We start from the raw sequence: 17,222 nt of genomic DNA on the forward strand, positions 1-17,222 counted from the left end.
AGAGCCGGCGCGCGTCGCAGCCTGAGACGTTTGCAAGGGCAAACCTCCTGGAGAGCCGTGCAAATACCCGCTTCTCCTGCTCATCGGCAGCAAAGCAGGGGCGGACGGAAAACTGCGTCACATCAAGTATGCCCAGTCTGGAAGTAAATGTTTCATTTTTCAGAGCTTTTTCTTTTTTTTCCTTCTTTTTTTTCTTTTTTAATACAACTGAAATTAACTTTGAAAGGAAACATCATTTCAAATTTTAAAATGCAGTGATTCATTTTTAAAAAGACGAAACAAAGCACTTTTATTTTTATGCAGCATTATAGGCTAAAATAGATGAAATTTACATACATTTCCAAAATACTTCAACAAATCCAAACCGCAGTCTTCATCCAAGAAAAGCTTTGGCCAAAATTTTCCACCAGCTCACGTCTTTGTCTCTCCATGCCTTGAGCCGACGTTTGTAAAATTTGTGTAGTTTTTCTTTTTTTCCCCTCTGTCTTGTCCCCTTGGCTTCTGAAGTTTTCAGGGCTGGGACGGTCTCTCTGCTTTGCCCACAAATCATAGTGATGTTTCCCCCAGCGCTCAGGACAGCTAAGCATGCCTGTAATATATTAATACAATGACAAATAACGTTTATTTGGCATTGATTTCAAGGGCACCGGATTGAGAATATAGCTGTAAGAATCGGTAAGGTCTTCCGTCTTCCCCCCCACCCCCAGCCGGGACTGCTCTTAAATGCTGTAGTTACAGCTCAGGAGTGACCTGCCGTCCCCTTGTCTGGAGCAGGGTCTCCGATTTGGCCTACTGTTAACAATAATAATCTTGCGGAAATAATAATCACGCGCAAAAACAAGCCGCCAGGTTTACTGCGGGGTAACGCCAGCCACCAACAGCTTCTTTATCCAAAACAGCACGGCCGGGTTCGCAGTGCCGGCTGCCCGCAGCAGAAGGGGGCAGGCGCCCCGGCGATCCCCCGCGGCGCACGGGAGGTTTTGCAAAGCCGCGCGGGGAAACGCGCCCCTGGGTCCCGGCGCTGCTCTAACCGGAGCTGGCTGGCAGCATCCCTGCCTGCTCCGCCACCAAGGCGCCCACCGGGCGTCAGCGCCCCCGCGCCGCCCGCCAGGGCTCAACGCGCGTTGGGGATCAGCGCAGCCCGGTCGGCCGCGGCGCGGGGCCCCGGGGAGGCTCATCTCCGGAGTCAGCGGTTCGGGGTCAGCGTCAGACCCGTGCAACTAGCTGCTGTCTGCTCTGCCGCCCGCCGGGCTCTGCCGGCCCCGACGGCTCTTCGGCACGCCGCTTTCTCGCTCCTGCCCTCTGTGCCGGGTCGGCGCCAACGCTTCGGGCAGGGCTCGTCTCGGAGAAACGCGTGCCCAGCAGCGAGAACAAGGGGGGCCTGCCTGTGATACTATCAAAAAGGAGAAATTTTTCCTCCCAAGCAATTATTTCTGTGGCTATTTGGCTAGAAGCAACAGAAGAGTGCTGCTCGGGTGCAGTGTCTGCAGTGCAAACGCTGCGCTGTACACTAATATCCCAGAGAAGGAATTAAAGCTTTCTCAACCACGTCGTCCATGCTCAGCTAAACCTCTTAAGAGGAACTAGCTAACACAAGTCTGTCCTTACCCAGCAGCCTGAGAAGAATACGGTTTTGTACTGTTTTGTGCAAATCAATAACACTCCAATAGAGGGTTGACTAGAAAAAACAATATCATATTTTCTAGAAAGTTCATTACAAAACATGAAAAGCCTAGTAATGTTTTTAATATGTTCATTACAGAGAGATGCTAATAGGTTTTTAATTTTTTCCCCCAGACCAGAATCAGACTAGCACGGCTGAGGGTGCCAGCCAACACCAAGGACGGTGATTTTCCCACAGTAGCCAGGCAGCAGGGACGGGGAACTGCCAAAGCTTTGCTAGTGCTCATGTTTAGACTAAGGCTGTACTTAGCTAAGCCTATCCTTGGACTCAGGCTCCAAAACCACGACACCGTGCAAAAGTTAAGACTCTAAAATACCAGTCAGACTAGACATTATTTCCTCACATTTTACAGAAATCACTACTGCTACTGACAAAAGGGCAGCGTTACGAGGCTGCTCTACCTGCAGGAAGAGCCACCACCCGCAAGCGTCCCTGCAGAGAAACAGCAGGCTAGCAGGCAAAGCGAGGAGCGGAGCTCGGCGCTGCCTTGCGCGCCCGTACGGCAGCAGCCAGGCGCCTCCGCCGTTCCCAGGAGCTCCTGCTGCACCTTCCCCTTCCCGCACTGTCACTGCTCCTCGGGCAGCCGCCTGCTTTATGCCTGCGCCTATAGACAGCAAACCTACATCTCTAAACGCACTAGCCGGGGATTCAGCCAGGAAACACACTTTTTTTATTAAGCTTTTGGCCATGGATCATGATGAAAGCTATTCCCCTGTTTCGGAAGGCTGCGAGTTTCCTTCTCCTGTGTTACAAGAGACAAGTCAGAGCGGAGGTGGGGCTGCACCCAGCACAGGGAACAGACGATATGTTGGAGGACAGAGAGTTTCTTCGCGCCTCCTTTGAAGGGGATTTGCTGATCTGGGATATTGAAAACAAACCAGCTAAATATTTACGTACTGCACTCATGCCAGATGCACTGGAGTCTGCAGAAATAAAGTGTTCGGCATCCTCGCTGAGGGCTCCGCTCTGCACCAATAACGGAGGAGCTGGTCAGCCTCCGCGCAAAGCAGCTTTGGTGATGGCTTTTTTCCAGCTTTTTGTTTCCAGAGCCGTTACAAAACGCCCAACACAGCCAAATCCTACTGCAGGCTGAACTCACCACCCAGAAATCCAGTTCTCATGGAAATGAAATGGCTGGCCCAAAATCTCCAGGACATTGGATGAGCTTGTGTGACAAAGAATAAACAATGTTTAATGGCTCCAGTGCCACCACTGACTCTATGAAACGCCACTGCTTTTCTAAATGCTTTCCTGGGGACGCCTGCTTTAACTATACACTGCATTTTTCCCTTCTTATCAGTGTCTGCAAAGTTGCCGTCCTGGCAGCCACTGTCCAGGGACTGCAGTGAGCTCCAGGCTCATTTTCCTCTCTGTTCACATGAGCTATTCCTCAATCTCCAAGTAAAATTTTCGCCTGGGACAATTTCCAAAGCGAGCTGCCTGGCGCGTGGCAGGCTGAGCTGGCACAGACGTCGCTCCCTGCGAAGCGCGAGTGCCCCCGGCCACCCATCCGCTGCTCGCTGCGGCACCCCGACCCCTCTCCGCCCTCCTCCACATCTGCCTTACAGGAAGGTACAAGGCACCAGCCTCAGCAGCCTCTCCCTGCTTCCCTGTTGGAATTACTTCTTGCTTTCTCTTAAGTCAGCAGAACATTTGTGCTGCTCTCACGCTTTCATTACTCAGGTCTCTATTTGGGCAGGTGAAAAAAAAATTTTTGCATTGAGTTAGAAAAAGCAACAAAAGTAGTGCCAGGCTCATTACTTTGTTAAACCCTATGAGCAGCGCCAAGCAGATAATCCAGCCCAGCGGTATATTGCTGTGACAAGCAAACCCCGCATTGTTCTCTCTAAATGTCGCCCAAGCCTGTAGAAACAGGTCTAAATACAATTAAGGAGCATTGTGAGGGAAATGATTGGGGCATTTGCAGCCTGCTATTAACCTGAAACATGGACTGCTGCGCACAGAACTCGAGGGTTCAAGCATTGACCAAAATAGCAATAATACGGAGTTTCGCTGGGTTTTGCTTTGTGTTTGACTGCTTTCCATAGTTTGAAATTGCAGCTCATTACCCTAATTGCACTTTCCTGGATTCTTCCATGGCGTGCATGGACAGCAGGAAATGGCCTGCAGAACAAAAAGTGCTGTCGAAACACTTCTACTCCAAATTGGGAGATGGCTGCATTTCCTATCCATTTCTTTTAATCACCTAGAATACCTTTCGGGGATCAGAAGAAAACTAGGAGTCGAGAATAAGAAAAGGTGAGAAGCTAGAAATTCTTGCACATTTTAAAAGGCCACAAATATTCCTCAGTTCCGGCTTCTTAAGCAGTGGCCACATCAGCCACTGCCATGAATTTCTCTATTTTGTATTTTGCCTTAGATCACTTAAGATTTTGGAAGGTACAAAGGGAGCTAAATGAGGGTATAAAAAGCGAAGTATGAAAGGTAGGAAGCTCTGCTAGAGTAGATAAACCAAGCGGCCGGGGGTGACTGACTCCTGTTGGTTCCACGCTCCTTCTAGCTTTGCCCTCGGGCGGAAACGCCACCCTTCAGCTACAAGCAGTGAAGAGCACTCCAAGTCCCCAGGGGAGATTTGGGGGTGCACGGGGGCGGGGGGGAGAGCTGGCATTGCCCGAGGCTTCCCCACCCGGCGGCTCGCCGCAGGAGCCCCCTCGCCCGCGCGCAGCATCCTCGGCAAGCTCTGCCTGGCGCCCGCTGGCTGCGGCTCTGCCGGGACGGACCGTGCGCTGCGCAGGCGCCCGCGCTCCCCACCGCGCACCCCGCTCCCGCCTGTCTTATCAGCAGGTTGTGCGGCTTAATTTCCCTCTCTGCCAAGCCTCTGTTGCCGCTTTGATGTTGCTAGTTTACATTGTGTCCTTGTCACAGATAATACGGCTTCTTCTGGTTTTTTCTCCCTCTTTCTCTCTCTCTCCATTTTTTCTTCCCAGTTTCCTTTCTGCTCTCTGTTGTGCAGATACAATAGCCCCTCTCAGTTCTCCGCAGACTGCATTGTCCTGTAATTGCTCTCCTGTCTCTAAGGAAGGGAAAATTCATTCTGATTTGATCACCTTATTTTTCTCTGCATAAATGATAGATTCCTCCCATTAATCCATCTGTTTTCAACAGTGTAGCTGGGTACAGCACAAATAAAACCACCTACATAAACAGCGTGTCAAGTTACAAATTTCCCCATAAACCATTCTCTGGGATACTTTCAGTGTTAATACACCTTTTGCTTTATCTGCCTAAGCTAATTCTGGTGCTGAGCCTTGGAGACCTCTCCCAGAGCAGTCCCAGCAGCTGCAAACGGGAGCGCGAAGCGCAGAAGCAGCTGCTAAGCAGGCCATTCACTCCTGGCTGAAAACTGCCTTTGAAGACAGGGGGAAATTTTTCCTAAAGCTCTCTGAGGATGACAATTTTGAGCAAAACCAGTGCAAAGGGAGAGAAGGAGCGTTTCCTGGCTGCCCCAGCAGTACCTGTCAGACGCAGGTTCCCGGTCCCTGCGCCGAGGTCGTCAGACGGCTCTGTCGTCGTGTCCTTTGGCCTCCCTTTGCACACGATTATTCAACGTTTCTCCAGCAACAATCCAGTCACAGCAATTTCTGTAATAACAATATTTTTGCAGCAGAAATTGTATTACAATAGAATCACTGCCATTAGAGCTGTTATTATCCCACAATCGCTAGCGGGATAAAGCTGTGCTCATTACACAAGCAGCAAACTCAGTCTGCGGAGAGTTTAGCATAAGAAGTCAAGACTACATCTGCCCTTTGGGGGTTGGAATTGCAGGTTCTTTCTCTCTCTTTTTTTTTTTGTTGGCAAGTAGAAAGAAATCACTATTGCTGCTTGTCATCTCTTAGCCGGTATCAAAACCTTGCAGAGCTTCATCAGGCTACGTATCTCATGATGAATGTAAGAATGCAAACTAGGCTGGATCAGTACAGACCACATAGCTGAATATCCCACCTCTGTGCAAAGGGCCTAAGAACAGGGCAAACGCAGAGTGAGACTTTCGCCGGAGTCCAGCCTGCTCACCTCCTTTCCTTCCCCATTTCCAGGTGATATCTTCGTGTTGGACTAACGAACGGAGTTTTGGCACATCAGACAAGGTTATGCCTCGATGGGCTTTCCTTCCGCTAGCTCGCCTAGGCACGTCTCGCGTCCACACAAGCAGCGGCAGCAGGCGGCCGCACGGACGGCTCCGGCGGCAGGGAGGCACGTGCCAGCGCTGGCCGGGTCCGGGCCTCCCGCTGCTCCGGCCCCCGCTCCGCCGCTTCCCACGGAAAGCTAGCAGGGCAGCCCAGTCTCAGCACCGCCGATAAAACGCTCTCCAGTTTTACAAGCAGAGAAAGTATTTTATTGGCACAGACTCTCTTTTACAAGCCCAGCATAAAAGCTATCTAACGGTATAAATAAACCCGGGGAATTATCTCCTCCCTCAGCCAAGACCCTCGCTGGGCCCTGAATGGATTCATTTAAAATGGGTTATAAATTTCTGATAAAGGATATTTCAGCTCCAAATTGTGTATTTAACGATGCTTTCGCTGCAGTGCTCCTCCACCTCTGCAGAGCAAGGCCAGGTTCTCGGAGGGGGTAAATCAGCCCAACCCTGGCCCGTGCCGTGCAAACCCCCTGCGCATAGCGCCAGGGGCCCGCGCACCCCACGCACCGAGCTGGCCCGGCCTCTGCCGGGAGCTGCCCACCGTTCGCGCCCTGCTGGGCCGCCAGCGGGGACGGGGCCGCCGGCAAAAACTCGCGCTTAGGGCCCGCACCGCGCTGGGGCTGCCGTGTTGCAGCTGCGAGGTGCGTGGGGCCAGCGCTGTCTCACACCTGCAAACGGCTGGGGTGGGCTGAAATGCTGGTGGCGGGGGGAGAAAGGAAGGAAGGAAAGGAGAAAGTCCTCGCTGGTGCCTGTACCCCACAGACGAGAACTCAAGGGGACCAGAAGAACAGCGGGACGCTTTGGCAAGGAGAGCGCTAGGGAGGCTTTCAAAGCAAGACAAGGAGCCGGCGAGGGCAGCAGTGCGGCTGGTTGACGCGAGCGCGCTGCTCCCCCGTTCCCCATCCAGCCCTTCTGCCCCTTTATGCAAGGGCTCTTTACACGCTATAGAAAGCTAAAACTGGAACATGGTCCCAGGCAACATACTGGGAATTAAGAGCCTTTGCCTGAATCCCCAGTTCAGCCGAAAGGAAGACAGCGGGAGAGGGAGGATTTGGAGCTTTGCCTTGCAAGGAGTTTTCCTCGCATGGAGGACGGAGCTTGGCCCAAGCGCTGGAGCGAGGTTCAACCAAGGACATGCGTTTTCCTGCGCTAACCAGCCCCCTCCCACGGCCGCCCCTCGGGGTCGGCGTCCAGCCCCTCGCCCCCAAGGACAAACCGCCGGCTGCCGCTGGGGCGAGCGCGATGCTCCCTTCCGCACGGGGCTTGGCTTCGGCCTCGGCACCGGCTGTCTCTGCTGTGACCGTGCACGCTGTTAACAACGTTCAGTCTGTTGCTCTCTGCTACAGTCCGGACCAGGGGATGCAAAACACAGCTGAAGTCCCTCGCTTCAATTCCTAGCGCTGTTCAGCAGTGTCTTGGCTGAACCCCAGTTCAACCCCCTCTTCACCATACCCTGTGGCTTGGCTGGGGCACCTGATCCAAAGCGCAAGCTAAGCAAGTTAGCCACTTAGCGTGACAGCCAGCAAGGACACTTGCTTGAAAAAATACCTATAGCCTCTAAGGACCCATTCTCTGCCCATCCTCTGAAAGCGAGTTTTGCAAATTCCTGAACCGTAAAAACTTCCGTGGGGGAAGGGGGAAGAGCAGAAACGGATTTGGCTCACCAATAACCCAGTGAAGGCAAAATCCAGATCTGAACCACCGCGTCTCCTCTGTTTCCCCAGGGTCCCTGTTTTGCGGGCCCACCGGGGGACCCTGACTCCTTCTGCACAGCCAGCTCGGGAGCTCGCGGCCTCCAAGTCTGACATGGCGCTGGGAAAAAGGAAAAATGTTTTGTCAGCGTTGCACTGGAGTTAGTCTAGACTGGTGCACGTACAGAGGCTTCTGACCCTTAGCTTTACAATATTTCTCTGACCAATGCAATCTAGCTGTTTTTCTGTTTGGCGTTTTTTAGCTGAAAAACATAGGCAGTACTCACATGCTTATGAGAAACCTGAGAAAAACTTGCAGATTTTCTGCTGGACCCAGCTTTAGTCCAGGGGGGATGTTTATGACCAAGTTATCCAGGCTGGAGCTAGAGATAACAAGAGAAAGCCTGACAGCCCATTAAATCCAGAAGCAGTGCTGGGTGGGACTGAAACTCCTAAGTGCCTGCAGCAGTAAGAGTAGGAGGTAATCACCAACCAAGGCCAAAACAGCAGTTTTTGCTATAAAAAGATTGAGGGGAAAAAAGCTGAATCTCTTTCCAATTGGCTGTTTATTATTTTATGTAGCACTGTGGGTGGAGGTAACGCTTAACAGACATATAAAGTGACAGTCAGCACCATTAATAAATAAGTAACATTGCTAAGCTTTGACAGGTATCAGGATAGCAAAGGTCTGCAGAGCATCATTGCTTCTAACATTAGTTAACTTGCATGAGAGTAAATGAACAGAATATGTGGACTTCAGAGTTGGATTCGTTCCCCGTTTCGGGCCCGGCCTGAACGGCGCCTCCATTTCTCACCCTAGCGTGTTAAATTTTTCGAGAACAGCTTCCTCCTGGGAACTCAGCCCCAAATCACCCTGCTCTCAGCTTAGGGCCCGTAGGTGGTAGCACAATGCAAATAATCCCTATATTTGGGTGTCAGGATGATCCTTTCTGTGGCCTTACAGGAGTCTGCGAGGGTCTGATTCAAAATCTAGTGCAGTCAGTGGGAAGAAACGCTTTTATCCCACGCCAAGTTCTCCCCTCTGCTTTCCGCTCCCCACCCGTCATGTACGTTTACGTCTCCCGGAGAGGCTGACAAACGACGCCAGTAGATAACCGAGCTCCCTGCGCTTCGCCAGCTGCCCGGCTGGGCGAGACGGATGCGGTTCTTCGATCAGGCCCAGCCTCCCCGTTCAGAGGGCATCGCCTTGAGGGAACGGCAGCCTGGTTCAGGGGGAATGACCGTCTCCCTTTTACCTCTACAGGACTCTTTGCATGTGTGATTTTTTTTTAATTTTTACTTAATTTTCATCATATGTCGAATGTCCACATGCCGTTCAATTACAAGCAGTGCTAACAACATCCACTTTTTTCAGTCTGGGAAGGGAAACATGGAATTCTCCAGAGAAGGCAGAGATTTTGGCCAGGAGTTTGTGGCTGCGGCTAAGGCACCCCCTGGCACAGACGCTTCAGTCTCAGCTCTGCCGCAGAGCTGCTCTGTAAGCTCAAAAAGGCAACTGCCTAACTCCCCTCTAGCTACCTGCACCCCTCATTCATCCTCATGGGAAGACAAGCCCCTAAATACCTTTGTGTGGGGAAAAATGCCCCTTCCTTGCTCCATTTTTCCCCCTGCCCCTCCAACCAAGTCAGTTGACACCATCAGCTTCTAGAGAGAGTCCTTCTGCCTTACGCCTGGCCACACGCAGCTCAGGCTCTCGTCACGAAGGTAAGGAATAGAGCTCGTAGCGCTAGACGTTTCCCCCAAACCAAATCCTCCAAAGCTCAACAGCTCGGCCACCCGCTTGGGTTTCACGTGGACGGCTTTCCAGTCCGCTTGAGTCTTTATGGGAGGGTATGAACCCCCCGCTTTTAGGTGGAAGAGAACCACGCGGGCACCCCCGAGGAGCTCGAGCTTGCAGGACCCCTTTCCTTGCCCACCTCGGTCTCTGCGTTGCTCGCCCAGCCTCCACCAGCTACAGAGCCAATTTGCAGGGAGGGACGCAAGCCAGAGGAAGGGCTCTGCTATCTGTTTTATTCTCCCCTTAGGGCCTTCTCAACTATTTTAATGTAAAAGTGATTGATGGCCTCCTTTATCACATGGAAAAATTAATTACAGCGGCGGCAGTACCTGAAGTCCCGGGCGGGCAGCCGAGACGCTCCCTCTCCGAGCTGCAGGCTCCCAGGGAACCGCCAGGCGACGCCGGCTTTGCTGCTGGCCGACGGCTGCACCGGGCTCTCGGGGATCGTCTCGAACCGCTGCAGCCGAGCAAACGCGCACAGGCGCTCCACGCAAGGCTGATTTGGAGGGACGGAAACCAGGGTTTCAACCCTTCCTGGGTTCAGACATCTGTCACTGCGTGGTTTAGGGACACAATATTTTACCCTTAGCAGAGCGTTCCACCACGTGGCTACAGGCGCAGTGAGATAAAGGCGCCTTACACATAGCCGTCCATAAATACAGTATATCTTACGTTTCTTTACGTAAAGGATCAGCTGTCTTTACACAATCACATTTCTACTGCTGTAACGGTCCGTGCTATGCCGGCCAAGAGCAGGCTGAGCTGAGGCAAGCCTTGCCTACAGCCCCGTCTCCAAGCCCCGGCTGCGTTCTCCCGCGTGACCGAGCCTGGAGAACAGCTCCGCACCCACAGCTCACTTCAGATTTTCCAGCAATTTCGGTTGATAGTTGGGTGTGGAAAGGAAGTCTCTCGATCTTCCAGGGCGCGCAGCCTCCACCAGCACTACGCGGGCCCCGTTGCCCGACCTCCTTCGCAAAGCCGACTCTCAGGACAGCAAAGCGGCCCCAGTGATTTGACAGGCTGGCTCTCTGTTTACCCATCACCATCCTTATCTGTCTTGCGTTTTGCTGCAGGGACATGTGGGAATCAAAGCTTGTCGTCGTGTCTGTTCCTTCTAATAACAATAGATAAAAATAAAATATAATAATCATTATCTGTTTGCTCAGATACCAGAGCAGTGAGTAACAAAGAAAAGTCTATAAACAAATCAGTCTAGGGTTTTTCATCTTTATAGCTTCCCAAGTGCCTTGCTACAAATTCTTTTACCTTCAGGATTAGCAGCGTGTGGTTTTGAATTCAGATCCACGCTGCCGGTACTTTATGCTGATTTTTAATCAGCCTGCGCTGCGTGGGGGAGCAGAGGAGCCTCCCTATGACAACAAAGTTGCCACATTTCCCTGTCGTCTTCAGACAGGTTTTTGTTTGCATGTGAACAGCCATTGTCAAGAATGAAGCTTGGAGCGAGTTCAGCCGATGTTCCTCCTTGTTGACTTTCTCAAATTTCTCAGATGCCAAAAGCTCTGCACCAGAGGCTGCCGGGCCTAGAGGCTCCTGTAACTCAAACCTCGGAAAAACCCAAAACAGGTAAACTGTTTGTTTGTTTGTTTGTTTAATTCCAGGTTAAGTTCTATAGCTCACTGTATTCCTCAGTTTGGACATGAAACGGATTTTCTTTTTTTTTAATTAACAGTAGCTATTATCCACATTAGCTCATTAATTCCACAATTTCCTGTCTCATTAGGTCCCTTGAATTTCTAGGAAATGCGTCAACAAATTAGTTTTCCCTCTAGAGGTCCTGGACTAAATATTTCGTTAAGGAGAGAAGCTGTCAAAGGTGGCAGATGGCTCCTCGCCCGTCCCCCCGCTCCCCGCTGGGGCGAGCAGCCCCGGGGCCAGGCCAGAGGTTTCCTGGGGGAAGAGGGGCTCTCGCATCCCACCCCACGTGCTCATTTTGCACTCGCTTTGCACACGGGTATACATACATATACATACATACTTACACCCGGCACCAAGTCCTGGGGCCTGAGGGCAGCAGCTTGCGTCGTGCCAGGGCGGGCAGCCGCCCCGCTTGGGAGCCGCTCGTCTGCCGCAGAGCTCGCTCGAAACCAAACAGGGCTTTGCAGCTAGGAATTAATGTTTTGGAACACAATGTTATTGGATTGATTTTAAATAGATGTTTCCCTTCTCGTTGGTAATAAAGCGAGCGGCGCTAAGAAAGCCAGAGGAAATGATATAAGCCTTGCCTGCTTATTGCTTTGGAAGCGTCTTTAAATATTTCCCTCCCACAGCCAGTGCTGGAATGCGAGTGGCAAATGACAGGCAGAAGAGAGCAGCTGAATATCTCTTTATGCAGGAAAATGAAACGTATGAAGTTATTTCGCGGACAAATGTATTCTGACAGGTATCTAATTTCATTCGGTTGATAAAACACACTTTGTCGAGGACTTTCTTGCATTCTGGAGTTGAGGGCCCCTCCCCCCCCCCTTTTTTTTTTTTAAACAGTCTTTCTGTATGGGTAAAAAGAAAGAAAAATTGCATTTGTCAACCATCACCACAAGTGTGTTTAAAAAAAATTCAAATACCCAGACACTATTTATTCAGCACAAACCCTAAAATTACAAGGGAATTGTGGTAAAGGCACAAGCGCAGGGGAAGGACCCTGCCGTAACCTGGCAATGCGCAAGGACCCGCGAGGCTCTTCGCAACCCGGCACGCACAACGCGAGCGGGCAGCGGCGCGGGCTCACGCTGCTGCTGCCAGCGCGCGGTACGGCGAGAAGCAGTTCCCAGCTCTGCCTCCGACCCCGTGCAGCGCCGAGCAGGCGCCCGCACGGCCGCCTGCTCCCCTCTCCTCGGCCGGCTGAGAGGGCAGGCGCCGCCTGGGTCGTCGCCCCGCAGCACGGGGCTCCGCTGGTACACATAACCCCGTAATGCACCTAAGAAGGGTGGCTCAGCTACTGTTATAATATATATAATATATATGTGTGTTAAAACATATATATTATTGTACTCACACTGAGAAAATGGCTTTCCGACAGACTGAAATATTTTGTGTCTGCTTTCTTTGAGAACTTTCCTTGAGGGAAACACCTCCCCAACACGCACGCAGGCCCACATTTTGGAGGCCAGCACACCCTTTCCCGCGGCTACCCAACGAGAGCGCCTGGAAACCCCCCCAGCGCCCGCGCCTAGGACAGCGCTGCAGACCTCGCCTCGGCCAGCAGCCCACAGCCAGCGCAGCAGGACGCAGGCTTCTGCCCGCGGGGAGAGGCAGGTAGGAGGAAAGGACATTCATCGCTCCTGTCGCTTAACGCGCTGCTGGGGGACGCTCGGGTACCCGGCTAACGGCTCTCCAGTAGAGCGCTAGCCGCGGCAGAGCCCCCGGGTGCTGCCGAGCCCGGCACGCCGGCGCACAGAGAGAGGAGGTTATTTCCTGCCCCTCTGCCCAGGCCTGGAAGAAACTCCGATGTGCCGTATCTGGTGGACAAATACCAAAGGAAAAAGATTCCTGCTTCATTTCTAACTTGCTCGCTCCGAGCTAAGCTAACGGGCGCTCGCTCAATGTTGCAAATCTTATTCCGCCGGTATCAATAACTGATTATCTCGATCCACGCAACACAAACGTCTCAGAGACTGAATTTCAATCTCTATTTAATACATCTCTCTGCTGTGGTTATTTCACTGATAGTGCATGGGAATTTCATGGCTTTTTAAGCAAGACAAGGCAGCCGGGATGGATTTACTGCCAGTGAAATACTGGCGCGAGGAAGTTCAATTTAGCGAGCGGGGCTGCGGGCTGCTGGGCTGGAGCTCTGCGCAAGAGCGATCACCTGGGAAACAATTTTTACTCAAAGTTAATAAAAAAATTACGATTGTAATAAAAGTTAATGACTAAATATCATCCGCAATAAAAAAAATGGCAGGGGAAGCGGTGGAGAACTCCGGTTTGGGGAAGGAAACTCCAAACTCATCCGTCTGCCACAACAACGTTTCAAAGGAGCGCCAGCGTTTCGTCACGCTTGGGCAGGAGACCGAGCTCCTGAGCTTGGGGATCCCCACGCTCTCTTCTGCGCAGGCTGGCGTTACTAGCCCACGTCCTCAAATGCAGGAAAAAGGCGCAGAAAGAGGGAGCACCTCATCAGAGGGTGCTGAAGAGGTGAAGCACGGGGTCCGGCCAGGGCGAACGCATCCACACCTGCAGCAGGGCCTGCCCAGCAGCATCTCCCGCAAGGGACACGGCAGCGGCGCTTTACGGATCAAAAGGCATTTAATGACCTGCGAGCGCTGCTCCTCGGGAAAGGCCAAGGGGCACGCTTCCCAGGCGCTGCCTGACGCTGCCCTAGCCTTGTCCAGGCGGGCAAAAGCCGCAGGCGCGTTCCCAGGGTTTCCGGGCTCACCTCCAGCCGGCAGCTGGGACCCAAGCGCCCCGGCTCTGCAACCCCTCAGCTGCTTTTTGGGAGAGAGAAGCGCAGCGCAGCAGGCGAGAGCGCGGGATCGCTGCTCCAGGAACCCGGGGGTTGCGTGGCCGCCGGCGGCTGGCTGATCGGGGATGTCTCCGAGCGCCCGACACAGCCGAGCCGGAGAGGGCTGCTGTCGAGCGGGGCAGGGAGCGACCGCGCCGCAGCTCCCTGGGGCCCTGGCTGCTGCCGGCTCTGCACGCCGCTAAGCTAACCTGCTCCACCCGTTCCTGGCCGATAAACTTGAGGAGGTTTTGGGAAGCCCTTTAGGGGCTGTGGCTAGAGAGGGCACCTCTCATCGCAGCATGCTCCCGGCAGCTCTGCGCTCGCGTCACCCACCCCGCCGGGAAGCGCTCCAGATGGGCAGCCAGTCACTCCTCCTCCTCACGAATGATCCAGATTACTCTCCCTTCTGGGTTTAATGCTTAATCCCAAACATTTACTGTACTCCACTCCAAACCTCCTACTTCTGTGCCTGTTCATTCCTCCTGAAAGCTGCTTTTTCTTTAAAATCATCCCACAATTATCTCTTCCACGCTGGCATCTCCAGCTGGTACCTTCTGTCAGGTTATCCTACGGACCATGCGTTCCTCCGAATAAAAGCATTAAACCTCTGAGGGGACAACTCTCCCCTTTCTGGCGGGGTGAGAAAGGGTAGCGATGACAAGCTCTAAGCCATGATGCTCCCCAAGCCGCATGCTAGCCAGCACCGCGTTTCAAAGAGATGCGAGGGGCTCTGGCGGGGAGCCATCCCTCTCCCAAGTCATTAACAGAGCCATCACGTGAAGAGCTGGCTTACCTACCTTCCTGCCACCCCAGCCAAGCCTGCAGACAAGGAGACCAGGAAAAAGAGGATCTGCAGGAAGAGCTGCCCAGGGCTTTACATTTTGTACTGTCCAGGGAGACCTCATTTTGACCCCATTCCCTTCCCTGATTTTCCACCCTTTCCCTTGCATTCCTCTGGAGTTCACCTTTTCTTACATATTTCCAGTGGCTCTGACCCTGCAGGAGCAGCCACAGTCTCAGGCAAGGACATGCTCCTCTCACCTTTCCCAGGGAGGGTAGCAGAGAGCAATCTGCTGTTTTGCATAGAGGATGCCACGGCCCTGTGCGACTGCTGCCTGGCTGGGTGCCTAGCAGCTTTCCAGCCTTCTGGCCAGGACCCTTTAATGCAAAGGCTTCAGGCTGGAAAGCAATGAAACCAACCCTTCGAGAAACAGTAACTGCTGAAAATAACCAATCTCAGCAACACAAGCTGCAACAGTGAGCCCACAGGGCAGAGGAAACCGCGACCGCCGCTGGAGCAAGCCTGCCCTGCTGGTCCACAGCGGCCCACGCTGGCCCTGGGGTGGGGAGCACGCAGCATTTCCCCCGCAGCCTGTGTCAGGCGGAGAGGTCTGGTGCAAGGTGCTGCTCCGGGAAGTTGCTATGGTTGCAGCACAACGTTGCATAGCAACAAGCTCAGCTCAAAGTTGCCAAGGCATTTTCTCCTTTCTAAGTTCCTTCCCCTCAAGTATTCATCCAAATGAGTTAGATTTATCTCCAGCCCCAGCATAAACACACAGCAGGGAACATCTACCTATTGATTTTTGGAGCAAAGACTGTCTCTCCACGAGCAGCGCAGCAGAACAGGACGCTTCAGGGAGGCGAGGGGGAAGCAGCTCCACACGCCAGGAGAAGCGTCGGAGCTGCCCCGCGCCCGGCGCCTCTGCCCAGGGCTCACCGAGGGAGAGCTGGCTCGGCCACGGGTAACTGCATCGCCCCGGCCTTGCTCCTGCACAAACAGGCAGGGGAGCGACGGCAGGCTGTAGCAGAGCCAGGTCCCAGCCGAAGAACCACGTTCACACCTCCAAACAGCCTTGCCGCGCACCCTGGGGGGCTCAGGGGCTTGCCCCGCTTTGGAGCCTGACACTTGCTGCTGCAGAGGAGGCAACGCCAATGGCCTCAGCAGAAAAAGGCATCTGACACCTCCCTTCAAGCCAGGGAACCGCTCCTTACATCTTTCAGGACTGAAGAGTTTTTCAGCATTACCATTTCTGGCAAATAAAACATCTGTTCTCCTTCTGGTCCGGGAGATATCTGGCAAGTGTGGCTGATACGCAGGAAAGCGGTTCAGACTTCACTGTGCCAGGAGAGAAAATTGTTTTCTCACTAAGCCTTGTGCCCATACCCTTGCTTGCTCAGACTCCCATACACATGCACACAGCAACACATATACTGGCCACGCATGTTCGAGTCACCCTGCACCTACACACCACCTGATCCCATGCATCTCTGCTACTTCACATGTCCCCAGACACCCCCAGTACATCTGTCACTAATGGCACGCTCACTCGCACACCCACAGTCGCTCATGCAAATGTGTGCATTCGTGCCCACGTCTCTTCACCCGTGCACACACCTCCGGCAGCCCTTCCCTGCAAGGCTGCTGTGAGCTGCAATGCCCTGCCCTCGCCAGGGGGACATGGCCAATTCGGAGGCATGTTACAGAGCCACATCCCGCCACAGGCAGTTGAACCAGCTCTGCTTTTCCTTCTTCATGCGCTGTTGGTGCAAGGGGGCCACAGCTCTGGGCTCCTGCTAGTGCCATGCCTCACATCTGGAAGGAAACCCCCCTCCCAGGAGGCGCAAGGCTGCTCATGCACGCGCCTGTGCAGAGAGGTGCTGGCTGTGCATGGGCTGAAAGACTGCCAGCACAGATCTGGCTGCCCCACAAGGTCCCTGAACATGAGGCATGAGGAAAAACAGAAGAATACCCAAGTCATTCAAGAGAAGTCCCTCTGCAGACTTTCCTTCAGCCTTTGAGCAGAAACTTCCCCCGCTTTTTTTCCCCCCATATCAAACACAGGCCTATGGCGCAAAAGAGTCTGGCCAGAAGTCCCCAGAGGAGCTCTTGAACTTTGGATGGCTCACGTTGCTTGCTGGAGCGCCAAAGGAAGTTCACATGCTCAGACTGGAGGTCTCCAGGCGCTCGGCGCGTGGGGCCAGGACTCCAGGGTCGTGCTGCACACACAAACACCAGAAAGGCTGCAGCATACGGTTCGGCTGACAGAAAACAGCAAAAGTGAGGTTTTGGGAGGGGGGTGGGAAGCATCCAGGTGGAATGAAGTAAAACAAGTAAAACATGCTGGCGCAGCAGGGCTAGGCATCCTCCAGAGAGGGGGTGAAAGTTAGATGCGTGTTTTTGATAGGCGCTCATGATTTCAGCAGTGAATGAGTCAGGTCTCATGAGAGGTCGCTGCTCTTCCTCTCACCCACAAACAGGACATCCAGCGTTCACAGCCAAAGGCAGGATAATACACTGAGCGCCAAAAGGTGAGCTGCATTTCAGCAACGGTGAACGTTCGCAGGGACATCTCAGTTCTCCATCCGTCACCGCTAACCTGGGCAGGCTACCTGCAAACCCAGTCACCGGTGACTGGTGCCATCAG

The 17,222-nt window shown here is 53.2% G+C and overlaps 1 long non-coding RNA gene across 1 annotated transcript; it reads right to left on the reverse strand.

Annotated features, from left to right (window-relative positions):
• Positions 1-200: 200 nt before the first annotated feature.
• Positions 201-6,137, reverse strand: LOC138061879 (uncharacterized). The gene is made up of 3 exons (XR_011135867.1): positions 5,720-6,137; positions 5,161-5,286; positions 201-589 (listed from the first exon to the last, which is right to left on the reverse strand). It is a non-coding gene; the product is annotated as an uncharacterized lncRNA (long non-coding RNA).
• Positions 6,138-17,222: the final 11,085 nt, after the last annotated feature.

Source organism: Struthio camelus, chromosome 22, assembly GCF_040807025.1.
Source record: "Struthio camelus isolate bStrCam1 chromosome 22, bStrCam1.hap1, whole genome shotgun sequence".
Classification (NCBI taxonomy): domain Eukaryota; kingdom Metazoa; phylum Chordata; class Aves; order Struthioniformes; family Struthionidae; genus Struthio; species Struthio camelus.